Source organism: Callorhinus ursinus, unplaced genomic scaffold (genome assembly GCF_003265705.2).
Source record: "Callorhinus ursinus isolate GAN/ISIS: 27379988/994484 unplaced genomic scaffold, GSC_fseal_2.0 scaffold1, whole genome shotgun sequence".
Lineage (NCBI taxonomy): Eukaryota > Metazoa > Chordata > Mammalia > Carnivora > Otariidae > Callorhinus > Callorhinus ursinus.
In genome coordinates, this window is record NW_027397063.1 from 14,274,714 (window position 1) to 14,288,739 (window position 14,026).

Consider the following 14,026-nt stretch of genomic DNA (forward strand, 5'->3'; position numbering starts at 1 on the left):
CCTGTCCACTCTACCCTATAAAGCATTACTGAGAGAAATTAGAGACCTAAAGAAATAGAAAAATATACCTTGTTCCTAGGTGAGAAATCTCAATAATGTTAACATTTAATTCCCCCCCCCCAAGTGAGTGTTCAGTAGATTTAATACAATCTCCAAGTCTCATCGGATTTTTTTTTCCTTTGGTAGAAATTATCAAACTAATTCTAAAATTCAAGAATTTGGAAGGGCCAAAATATGGACAAGAATCTGTGCTAAGGTGGGTTGGGCATCTGCCTTCAGCTCTGGTCCTAATCTCACTGTCCTGGGACTGGTCTGCGTCTGGCTCCCTGCTCAGTAGGGCGTCTGCTTCTCTCTTTCCCTCTGCCCCTCCCCCCTTCTCACGCGCGCGAGCGCGCGCGCGCGCGCTCTCTCTCTCTCTCTCTCTCTCTCTGTCCCTCAGTCTCTCATTCTCTTTCAAATAAATAAATAAATAAATAAATGTTTTAAAAAATCTGTGTTAAGGAACAAGGCTTGCAGAGTTGAAGGGTGATTGAATAGATAGAGATCTCCAGAGACCTATAAAGTGTTATCTTCCTGGAGGTACATGTTTACATTTCAAAGTGGTAGTAAACATTGAGAATTTGTTTATATTTCAAAGGATTATAAACTAGGGATCTTTATCTTCTCTTCCTAGGGTAGACTTGACTCTACAGAAAAATAAACTGGTTCTCTCTCTTCTTCCCTCCCCTCCTCTTCCCTCCACCTCACTTCCGTTTCTGTCTCTCTCTGCACATCAATAAAAACCTGAACTTCATTCATATAAGAAAAGGAATTATAATCCAGATCATCATATATTAGTTCTAATAATGCATAAATTGTAATTAATATCTGTGATAAAATGAATCCAAGAGACAAATTTAATGTTAGAGACATGGCTAAAATATGATGAAAAGTTTGTCTATTTTTTCAAGTTTTTATTAAGATCCTATTAAGATCCTGAACTTTTCTTGGAACCAGAAACGTATCAGTGAAAAGGACATACTATTTGCCATTCAACATGTTTATATTAAAATGGCGAACATAGGCCAAGACAAACAAAACAAAACAAAACAAAACCTACAAGGCAATTAAACTGTGATGGATGGAACACTAGAGATTCACAGATGATATATGAGCAGCAGAATAAAATTGCTAGAAACAGAAATACAAAGTTATTTTATCCGTTAGATGTAGATTTATTGCTCCCATTCCCACATCCCCACTTACCTTATAAGAGGAGACAAGTATGTGCTCATGGCAAATGATGATTAAAAGAAAAGGATGCTAATTAACCTCCCCACCATCCCCTCCACCCAGAACGGAGAGAATCAGCAGCAATAGCAAATATAATGGACAAATACCACAAACTGGTAAAGTAAAATAATACAAGGAATATGCACTTAATGAAGACCATTAAATTAGGATAGGGATAGGACATAATAGTGCTAAAACATCAAACTGATAGAATGCTCTGACTGGTTAAAGAATAACGTTTTAGTCCACTCCTGACCTACCTTGTATAAAATTTTATTTCCCAGAATACTGTAAAAGCAATAACGGCTATTATTGTCCTAGGCTAATTTTGAAGAAGAAAGATGAATTGTGTGGTAAAAAATGTAAAATGAAAGCACTATAACTTGAAATTAGTGATTCTAAATGAATGATTTGGACATGTATCCTAGACTTAAAGCAGAGAAAATAGTTATAAAGTCAATACCTGAAATCGAAAAAATATTTTAAATATTTTGAAAATTATACTCTGAAAACATAATTTTAAATGGACCAAATTAGAATGAAAATGGAAATGATAAAATTTCAAAATTAACACATCTAAAGGTTAAGAAAAATGGACAGTTCATACCCAAGAAAAAATACAAATGTCGGGAGTCCATAAATATAGTATTAGGAGACCTAAACTTTAGAATATAATGACTACTTATAAGAAACAGAAGACAGGAACAAAAACTCTTGGCCTATATGTGGAGGGATTAAATGAACAAAGAAGCTGTAGTTCTGATGTTTAGAAGAGAAGGTCAAAAGACACACTGAAACATAAGATAAAGTCCTCAAATGTTACTTTGAGTCCATTTTCTTTTTTTTTTAAGTTTTTTTTTATTTATTTATTTGAGAGAGAGAATGGGAGATAGCACGAGAGGGAAGAGGGTCAGAGGGAGAAGCAGACTCCCTGCTGAGCAGGAAGCCCGATGTGGGACTCGATCCTGGGACTCAAGGATCATGACCTGAGCCGAAGGCAGTCGCTTAACCAACTGAGCCACCCAGGCGCCCCTGAGTCCATTTTCTCTGTAATTTGGGAATGAGATGAAAATCACATTGGTAGGAAAACATTAACAAAGTAAATAAAAACATTAAGGAAAAGAAATGTAAGAACTCCTGTAGCTAACTAGATGAGTTTAAGAATCCTAGCTCAGACAAATTATGTATCCAGGCACTGAATGAATTTGATAAGTTCATTAAACTGATGCCAAATATATCTGAGAATTTAGGAAGACAAGGAGTTGATGAAGAGGCAAAATGTAGGCTGAGTTTCAGAGAGGAAGAAGATTAAGCCCAGACTATAGACTAGGTAGAGCGCAACATTAGCTGGTTAATTTGGAGGCACGTAGAAAAAGAAATGATGAAAATCTGGAATGCTATAACATTGGGATTGTTTAGAAAGATCATAGATTAAGTTTAATATACCCCAGTGTATAGAGCAAGAGAGAGAATAGGTACAGTATTTTCTGGGCTGGTTATACTCATTTGGAATATTGTGATAAGTTGTTCATGAAATACGTTTAAGAAAAATGTTGACACACTAGAGCAGTTTATGTCTAGAAGTAAAAGAATGACGTAGAAAATTAAAGCCAAGAAATTTACGCAGTTTGGGGGACAATGAAGATATTTAATAAGAAGAGACACTTAAGAGCGACAATTGCAAACCCATATTTGAAGGGAGGACATTTGGACAAGGACTTGAATGTGTTCTATCTAGTGTCATGGAAAAACAAACAAACAAACAAACAGATGCCATAGCAAGAAAATGCTTTCTAATAATTTTCCCCTCTCCTCATAGTTCATGGGGGTATAATTTGATTTGAAAATGTGGATACTAAAGTTGGATTACTACTTATTGGAGATGTTTTATTAAGGATGCTAGAAATATGGATGCAATAGAACTGCTGACCTTAAGACTTTCTCCCAAATCTGAAGTTATGAATGAGTGATTGTGTTCTAATAAACACAACTATTGTGCTCACCTGTGCAACTTTGAGAGGAGAAAGTACAGTCTGCATATTTCTATATTGTTACTTGACTATTATCAATTTAAAAAAATTGCTCTGGCTATGGAACCACTTATGAAGAACTATAGCTTATGTTATTTAAAACTTGAAAAATTCCTAAAAAATATGCTGTGGAGAATACCCTGCATGTCAAGGTGATGATCCAGATGACCCAATAGGTTTTACCTACCTATGATTTCTTTAGCACTGTAGAAAAATACCTCACAGAAATAAAATATGTAGTGCATCACCCTAAATATCTATTATAGTCATTACATTGCCAATGCAATACATTCTATCCCATTTAATCTGTAAATCTCCATAATTAACATCTTATTCATTACAGAAGCTATATTTCATATATCATCCATTCATAGGATTAAGTAGTAGAGTTCCCAAGGGTAATTGCTTCATCTATCTATAAAAGAAAACAGAACATTGCACATTTTTACTTATAAAACATTTTCTCTCAATAAGTGGACTAACATATTTAATTTCATTATACATATATTTCACTTAGAAAATATTAGCCAATAAACAATGAATCAAAAGTTATAATTTGACTTCTATGCTCCAATCTAAGCACTTAATGATATTAGAAAAACTATAAAAAAAAGACTATTTAAAGAAAAAATTTCAAAACAAACATCTTCCAGGACCAAACAGAATATAAACATACAGCAACAGTTATGTTTAATTATGCAAGCCTGCTAGTTTCAGGGCCAGAAAACAAACAGAGGAAGAAGGAAGTGAGGACTGTTTTTGGGTAACAGGATTTAAGAGTTCTCTGAAATTCATGACCTGGATATTTTTATAAAATAAAGGTATTGTATGGATTCCCTACTCTGAAAGGAGATGCAAAAAAGTTGTGATGAATCTCTGGTTGGAGTTATGACTTATATAAAGTGGATACTTAATCAGGTGGAATGAGTGAAGCAGATACAACCATGCAGCTAACCATGTTCGGTAGGTTATGCATGTATATCACCAGGGGGGCAGAACTCTGAAACAACCATATCAGATTGTTCCAGTTCTGGTTAAGAGAAATATAAGTATGAAATATAAATTCACATTATGAGGAAGGATGAGCACACACACACACACACACACACACAGTTAAAAGAGAACACCATAAGCAAAAATAAAAAGAACCCCTGCTCAGTATGAACTTATAACCCAAAATTTGGAAATTCAGGCTGATATTAAGAAAATAGCAAGCCAAATCAATTGAAGATGAATTTACACTAGATAAAATGAAAATAATAGAGGAAACTGAAAATGACTTTAATAAAAATGTTTTGGGGATATTTTCAGGGAAAAAGTGGAAGAACATTAATAAACAGAAAAAATTATAGGGTAGAAATTACAAAAATATATGTAGTATCAAGTGAACTGAGAAGTCTTGAAAATGAGAAAATATGACCATTGAATTAAAAAAAAAGAATGAGTGGATAAAACTACAGGCCATACATAATTAATCAGTATATCAAAAGACAATTCTGAGGAATTTGCTTGAGATCAACACAGTAAGAGAAAGTAACAAAAAATAAAGAAAAAAAAACAAAAAAATAAAAATAAGCAAAATTTTGAAACAACAACCCATCTCTAATAGGATGTCTGGAGACTAATAATAGAGGAAATGTCAAAGAAACAGTATATGAAGTTAAAAAATAACCTAGAATTTCCTGATTTTAAATGCTATAAAACCTAAGACTGAGAATATATGATGAGTCCTGGGAATGATAAACACAAATAAAACCATACTAAGACCCTTTGCAGTAAAATTGAAGACAATTAACAACAAAGAGTAGTCATAAGACCTGACAGGGAAAAGAAAAAAAAAATCATAGAAAAAAATGATAATTAAATTGACAGTAAGTATTTTTTTTATCATCAATATATGCCAGAAGTCAGTAGAGTAAAACTTTTAAATTTTAAGAAAAAAAGAACTGTCAACAAAACATTCCTCATCCAGGTGCATTATTAGACACAACTGAGGGCAAAAAAATTGCATTTTTCAAATAGGTGACTATGAAGAAAGCTCATATACAACACACCTTCACTTTAAAATCCACTAAAGACTGTCAGGTGTGAACCTATGTGGGAGGAGTGAGGTGACGTGAAAGTTCAATACATGGGGCACCTAACTGGCTCAGTGGGTACAGCATCCGACACTTGATCTTGGAGTCTTGAGTTTGAGTCCCACGCTCAGTGTAGAGATTACTTAAAATAAAAAATATATATATATTAATACAAAAAAGACCAAATATAGTAGTAATTTAACTATTATATGCAAGAACAGTAATTATGACTAATGTCCATCATTAAAGCATTAGAAATTAATTTTTAAAAACATTAGAAATTAATGCCTAGATAGAAACATTAAGGATAATATGAAGAAAAAGCACATGTATTTCCTAGGTTTTTAAAATTTGTTAAGGTTTTCCCTTTTGTGGCCAAAGGCCAGAAGCACTGAATATAAAAACATTTACTTAAATATGTACACTAAAGATTACTACTGATAGAGCACAAATGCAGTGTTAAAATTCTAAACCATCAAAAGTAAAAAAGGGCTCTGAGTTGGGCATAATATAGTATGGTGGTGGAAAGAGAGAAAATGTACAACTGAGTAAAAAGAAGGTAATGAAGAATTAAAAGTCAGCGAGATTAATCCCACCAAAATTACACTAGGATTTGGAGAAATTAAGGTCACTGGTGAAAGGATATGGGGTTGAATCGAGCCTCACTGAGCAAGTGGTTCATAGTTGAATTTTTTGATTCAGATACTTAGCACAGATCATAATATTTCTGGAATTCTGTACACTTAATGTAGGTTCACTTTCTTTTGGAAAAAGTCAACTTTGCACTTTTAAAACAAAAATTGTTAGCTAGTTTATTGTCTTAGTATTTATATGCCAGAATATAAAATATTGTTGATAGTGGCTCCTTCTAGAGCAGTGAACTTAACAGCAGTCATGGGGACAGAATGTAGACATTTCTTCCTTTGAATGTCTCACCATGCAGGTGCTTTTCTTGCTATGCAATCTATCTTCCCTTTGCTACCTTTAATTCACTCTCCAGCCTTGTCTACCTTCTCACTTGCCACGTGAGACTGACCCCTGACATCAGTGAGCATCCTTGAACTCTGGTGTTCTAGTTGGGCTCAGTCAGTGAGGTGCTCTGACAGGAAGTAGAGAGAGGTCAGGGTACTCACACCCTTGGTTCCCTCCCTCTGTGGTTGCCTTGAACTGACTGTATCTTAAACGAATGTCACTGCTACTCACAGGGGATCCTATATTGTGCAATTCTCTTCTATCAAGTTATTATTACTGCTCTCTCTTTCTTTCCTCCAGGGTCATGGCTTAGTAATTGCTCCATTGCTACCAAGCCCAGGTCACTGTTCACTTACTTATTCTTCATCCACATCGGGAACAGTATTTGACTGTTATGTCTGGTTCCTTCAGAAATCCCATGGTATACTGTTCAATAAATACATAACTTTTTGAAGTGGTCACAATCTTCATGTGTTAACTGGAAATATTTTATCCTTTACATAGAGGGAGATGGAGGATTCAGGGAATTGTAGAAGATGACGAATCATCTTCCTCATTAAAAATCTCTCTCTTGGGGCACCTGGCTGGCTCAGTCCTTAAGCGTCTGCCTTCAGCTCAGGTCAGGATCCCAGGGTGCTGAGCAGGGAGCCAGCTTCTCCCTCTCCCGCTCCCCCTGCTTGCGTTCCCTCTCTCGCTGTCTCTCTGTCAAATAAATAAATAAAATATTTAATAAATAAATAAATAATAAAAATCTCTCTCCTTTAACATCTTAAATACAAAGTCTTCTTACAATAGTATATTAACAGGTAAATGTCAGATGCTTGTCTCCCTAGCAGCCATTTTCCTCCTCCTTTCTTCTTGCAAAAAACAACCTTCCATGACAGACTGAAGGCTATTGAAGTGTGTCTCCCCAAACTTCCTGCAGATAACGGTAGCCAAGCAACTCAGTTTTTACCAATGAGCTGTGTGAGAAGACTATTTAGGGTGAGAGGAACTCAGAGAAAAATTTCCACTTTAATAAAAGTGGATGTTGAAAGAAGAAAACTTTTGTACTCAATTCCTCATCTTCTTCCTGCTTGGAAAGCTGTCATGTTTGGATCTGTTCCTTTCAGACACAACACTTGAATTTCACCTATGAGGGAAGATACTGCTACCACATGCAGGATGGAAGAGTGGAGAGCAATAACCTGGGTGATTTAGGACTTACTGAGGCTTTGAATCAATTCTTGAACAGCCAAGGTTTAGACTTCTCATTATGTGTAATTTAATGTTATTTTTAAAACATTATGAATTGTTTATTCTATTATAACCCAAACCATCTTTTTTTTGAAAGGGAAAGTAAGTTCCAAATGTCACAAAACCTAACTTAAAATATATGAATCAAAATAAAGATTTGAATGAAGATACTGGGGACTTCTTAGGAACTCAATTATATAAAAACATACTAGTCTTAGGAATAGTTGTAAGAAGATTTATCAAAAATTCTCTCTGTTTCTCCATTCACTATTGTGTCTTTGCTGAGTTGAGCCTGTCACATGACTGAACGCTTAGTTTCTAACATCATCCCTAACCCACCCCTACCAAAACTTTAAATATTACAGTGTGAGACACTCAAAAGTAATTCTCAGTTCTAATTTTGAAATTCCACAGGAAAATCTTATTCTATAAACATGCATCAATTTTCCAACCTAGAACATCCAACATGACCGATGGAAGGGTGGTGGAGTAGAATGGGAAAGGGGTGGCAGCATTTTGTCCTGAGGGCAACCAGTGGGGCTTTGCATTGAAGAGAATTTATAAATAATAATGAAACAGACCAAAAAATATTCTGCTTTATATCAACATCATGTGTCTACAATTCCAAACAATGTTAGTGATACGAAAATCCTCTTTGTTGAGGCAACTACAACCACCTGCTTTTGGCAAGTCACTGCATGGTTCTAGAAAAGAAATAAAAAGTGTGTAATCCCAGAAAGTAACTATAGTGTTTAGGTACACCATGAGTATTGAGTGACTCTACTATATAGGCATTGTGCTAGCCAACAGGAAGAAAGTAGCATTTAAAACAAGAATATTACATGCTATTAAGGAGTTTTACAACCTGGTGTCATATAGACATTAACTACATGAAACACATGCTTTATTTACATTATATTATGATTATATGGTATAATATATATCATTATATATTATAATCTCCATATATTTATATATTTTATATAGGTACAATTATATATTATAGTACATACATATTATATTTTATATTATACTTGTACAAAAATAATGACAAACACAAATTTCTATATTTACATTCTATTTGTGTACATTAGCACTAACTATCAGAAGTTCTATGAAAGAAAACTAGAACAACTTCACGTACATTGAGATTCCAAGAAAGAAATTTTATGTTAAGACATTTTTAAGGTAAAAACTAAATTGTATGCCAGGGGAAGAATAGCTAAGAATGTTATGGATAGTAAATGAAGAATTTGAAATAAGGGAAACCTTGTTTCTAATTACATTAACACATAGTAGCCTTTAGAAAAGTGGGAGCAAATTAAAAAACAACAACAGCAACTATATTTCCTTTGGGAGCTGCCATCAATTATCTGCTTTATTTTCGTCATTTGGAAAAGTGGGGATGGTAACTGTACCTAACTCATTAAGTTGTGATGATTGAATGTAGTATTTCTACTGTACTTAATGGCAGGGCTTGCACAAGAGTATTCTGCAAGCATGCATTAAGTAAATAAAAATGCCAAATGGGTCAGAAGGTAAAATAAAGAAGAAAGGACTTAGGGGAAAGGGAGAAACAGAAGGAAAGGAGGAAAGGAGAGAAGGAGGGAGAAGGAGGCAAAAAGAGGAAAGAAAGAGAGGAATATATATGCATGAATTCAAAATTTTCTTGGCTCAGGTCATGATCTTGGGGTCCTGGGATGGAGACTCACTCTGCTCAGCAGGGAGTCTGCTTCTTCCTCTCCCTCTAATCTTCCCTCTGTTCATACACTCTCTCACTGTCTCACTCTCTCAAATAAATAAATAAAATCTTTAAAAGAAGAAGTTTCTAGTCTATAATGTAGATGGATAGATAGAGGATAGATATCATAGATCTGAACATGCTGATATTTGTATGTATATCTGTACCTGTATATCTAGATGGAACAGAATTTGTGGGTCTTGAAATGTGCACACATTCAACTCTTTAGGATGTTGCCAAACTACTTTCTAAAGATTTTCTTTCTCTTGTCATTTTTCCCCCACAATTGTTACTTACACAGGTACTTAGGAAGGTTCACATTTTGACCAACATTTCTCATTACAGGCCTTTTAATTTTTCTTAGATATAAAATGACTTCTCATTGTGGTTTTACCTGCATTTTTCTGCTTATTAATGAGGTTAGACATGATTTTATTCTGTGAAAAGTCTGTTGAAGTCCAGTGTTTCAGGGGATGACTTTTGCCTGAGTTCTTTTATATATCTTATATTCTAGGGTTTTTTATTTTCAGCTTTTAACAAACATAAATTTGTGATCTTATTTTCAATCTTTTCATGGGGCACTTTAGTTAACATAAATAATAATTTTATTATATATTCCAATTTATCAATCTTTTCAATTCTCTTTGTTATTTTTTATCTTGTTTGAAGATATTTTCATACTGGGAGGTGTGTCATTAATCACTCATATATTTTGAAAGGGCTTAAGATACTGTCTTTCATATTTATGTTATTTTTCACCTGGAATTGATGTGCATATAAACTCAATATAAATTTTTCCACATTTATAATCAGTTCCACTGCTATTGACTGAAGTGTTTATCCCTTTCCCACTGATGTGACTTTATCTCATGTGTGTTTTTATTATTATTATTTTATGCTAATCACCACACATTACATCATTAGTTTTTGATGTAGTGTTCCATGATTCATTGTTTACATATAATACCCAGTGCTCCATGCAGTACATGACCTCTTTAATACCCATCACCAGGCTAATTCATCCCCCCAACCCCTTCCGACTAGAACCCTCAGTTTGTTTCTCAGAGTCCATAGTCTTTCATGGTTAGTCTCCCCCTCCGATTTTCCCCCCTTCCTTCTTCCCTTCCTGCTATCTTCTTCTTCTTCTTCTTTTTTTTTTTTTAACATATAATGTATTATTTGTTTCAGAGGTACAGGTCTGTGATTCAACAGTCTTACTCAATTCACAGCACTCATCATAGCACATACCCTCCCCAATGTCTATCACCTAGCCACCCCATCCCTCCCACCCCCGACCACTCCAGCAAAACTCAGTTTGTTTCCTGATATTAAAAATTCCTCATATCAGTGAGGTCATATGATACATGTCTTTCTCTGATTGACTTATTTCGCTCAGCAAAATACCCTCCAGTTCCATCCATGTCGTTGCAAATGGCAGGAGTTCATTCCTTTGGATGGCTGCATAATATTCCATTGTATATATATACCACATTTTCTTTATCCATTCATCTGTCAATGGACATCTTGGCTCTTTCCATTGTTTGTGTATTGTGGACATTGCTGCTATAAACATTGGAGAGCACATACCCTTTGGATCCCTACATTTGTATCTTTGTGGTAAATACCCAGTAGTACAATTGCTGGATCATATGGTAGCTCTATTTTCAACTTTTTGAGGAACCTCCATACTGTTTTCCAGAGTGGCTGCACCAGCTTGCATTCCCACCAACAGTGTAGGAGGGTTCCCCTTTCTCCACATCCCCACCAACATCTGTCATTTCCTGACTTGTTAATTTTAGCCATTCTGACTGGTGTGAGGTGGTATCTCATTGAGGTTTTGATTTAGATTTGCCTGATGCTGAGCAATGTTTCATCAAGATAAAAAGCTTTTGCACAGCAAAGGAAACAGTCAACAAAACCAAAAGACAACTGACAGAATGGGAGAAGATATTTGCAAATGACATATCAGATAAAGGGCTAGTATCCAAAATCTGTAAAAGTCTTATCAAACTCAACACCCAAAGAACAAATGATCCAATCAAGAAATGGGCAGAAGACACGAACAGACATTTTTCCAAAGAAGACATCCAAATGGCCAACAGACACATGAAAATGTGCTTAACATCTCCTCATGTGTAGTTTTAAATATATATGGGTCTGTTTCTGAGCTCCATGTTAATTTAGTTATATTTCTAAAAAAATAAAACTACTCTATTTCTTTATTTACTTATATTTTACTTATTAATGTCTAAATAAATTCATCATGTACCCTGTTCCAAGAATGTTTTTGTTCTTTTTTGCTTTTTGAACGTACATATACACTTTTGAAGCAATTTTCAATTGTATTAATTAATGTAAAATTTGGTTATATGAGACTGTGTTCAAAAAAAATCTGTAGCTTATAAAAGATAAATGTGTATTTTTCTCTTAAAATCTCCATCTAGTGGAGATTTTTGTCAAGGGCTGTGAATTCTATTTTTTTTTTTTTTGGTTTGCCCTTTTATAGATTTGCACTCATCCACATATGCCAAAACAACTCTGCAATACATTCTTATTCCATATAGAAAGAAGGCAGGGAAGTCAAAGGTGAGGGGCAAATCCCATTTATTTAATGGGAAAAACATGAAATTGCATATATTTAAAAATTTTTTCTTCAACTTCTATCTTATTAGGGAGAATTTAGTCCTATGGCCATACCTACCTGCTAGGGAGTAAAGGAAATGTTATCTTTTTTTTTTTTTTTTCTGGATAATGATATACTCAGGATAAAATTTCAAAATTAAGATTCTGTTACTATGAAAGATAATAAAGGGACAGTGACCTTTTTTGTTGTTGTTAATTTATTTCTGTAGCTATCCAAATATCTATGAACTCACTTCTCACTCATGGAACAAATTCTTTTTCTCCAGCAAGAAAATCCTAAGTTAATATAGTAACTAAATATCCATGAAGAATGAATAATGTTCAGCAAGATCCAATATGGACATTTAGTTTAGACAGCTAAGAAACAAGTAATATGTTTATACACCCCATGTTCAATACGGATTAGGAACAGGAACACTGTAATAAAAATTCATTTAGAAAGAGGAAGAAGAAGAAACACAGTCACCTTATCCAAAGCATTTATCAAATGTCAGTGGGTAGGACACAGCACTTTAGACATGACTCCGTTCTGTCTAATGTGCATTCTGGCTCTGCCTCTGGGGAATTTTCCCTGTCTAGTCATGCTCCAGGTCACATTTAAGAGAAATTGGAGAATATTCTCCTGAGAGATTAATGAAGGTTTGGTCTTCTAGAGGTTGTTTATTAGTTATACAATGCCCCTGCATATCAAGCTCTCTGTTTCTTTGCCAATAGAATTACTTGGCTAACTTAAAGTCCCCACCCCTTAAGTGTGTGGTGTGCAAAAAGGGTACGGTATAGAAAGTTGAGAATAAAAGAATAACTTGACACTGGAGAAAACAGACAAACACTCCTTCAATCAAGTGATGAAAGACAGCATTAACAGTGAAAAGTTATGTTGACAGTAAGTACTCTTGATAAGATATGAAGAACAGAGGAGGGAGGAGCAAGATGGAGGAGGAGGAGGAGACCTAAATTTCGTCTGGTCCCAGGAATTCAGCTAGATAGTTATCAAACCATTCAGAACACCTACAAACTCAACAGGAGATTGAAGAAAAGAATAGCAGCAAGTCTATGAACAGAAAAGCAACCATTTTCTGGAAGGTAGAACGTTCAGAGAAGTGAATCCGAGGCAATATTCGGGAAGACAGACCACGGGGGGAGGGAGCCTCCATCAGCCACTACCGGCAAGTAATAGAGCAGCGGAGCACAAAATCAGAACTTTTAGAAGTCTGCTCTGCTGAGGGACGACGCTCCAATGGCTAAGTGGAGGTTGGAGCCCTTGCTGGGACAGTGTGGCCTCAGGACCCTTGGGGTCACAGGAAGACTGGGGGTGCCTTAGTGCTGCAGAGCTCCCAGGTATTGGAGTAAGGAAGTCAGTTGCAAAGACAGAGCTGAGAAGTGGGCTCTCAGCTCGGGGTTTCCATAAACTGTGATCTGTGACACATTCAGGCCACTCACTACTCTTCCAGCAGGGACACAACAAGTGACAGATCAGGAGAGATTCCCCTTCCTTCCCCGGGAGGAGTGGCACGGGAGCACCCCGCAGGAATCTGCTGGGTTTGGAAACTCCAAATGGAGTCGGGTGCCAGAGATAGAAATGCTTGGTCACAAGCCAAGTAAGCATGGAGTGCGGCCAGAGACCAGGGAGACAGGAGTGATTGACTGCTTTTCTCTGGGGGCTCACTGAGCAGTGGGGTCCTGAGTTCTCGGATCCTCTGGGGCAGAGATTGGGAGGCTACCATTTTCATTCTCATCCTCCAAAGCTGTACAGAAAGTTTTCAGAGAACAAAAGCTCCTGAGAGCAAACCTGAACAGATTACTTAGCCTGGCCCCTGGCAAAGATGGAGCAATTCCGCCTCAGGCAAAGACATTGAGAATCTCTGCAACAGCCTCTCCCCCAGAAGATCAGAACAGACAGCTAAGACCAAGTTTACCGATCAATAAGAATGAAAAAAGCTCAGCACTAGGAGAATACAACAAATAGAATTCATGGCTTTTTTCCCATGATTCTTTAGTCTTTCAAAGTTTATTTTTTAAATTTTCTTTATTTTTTCTTTTTCTATTTTTTTTTG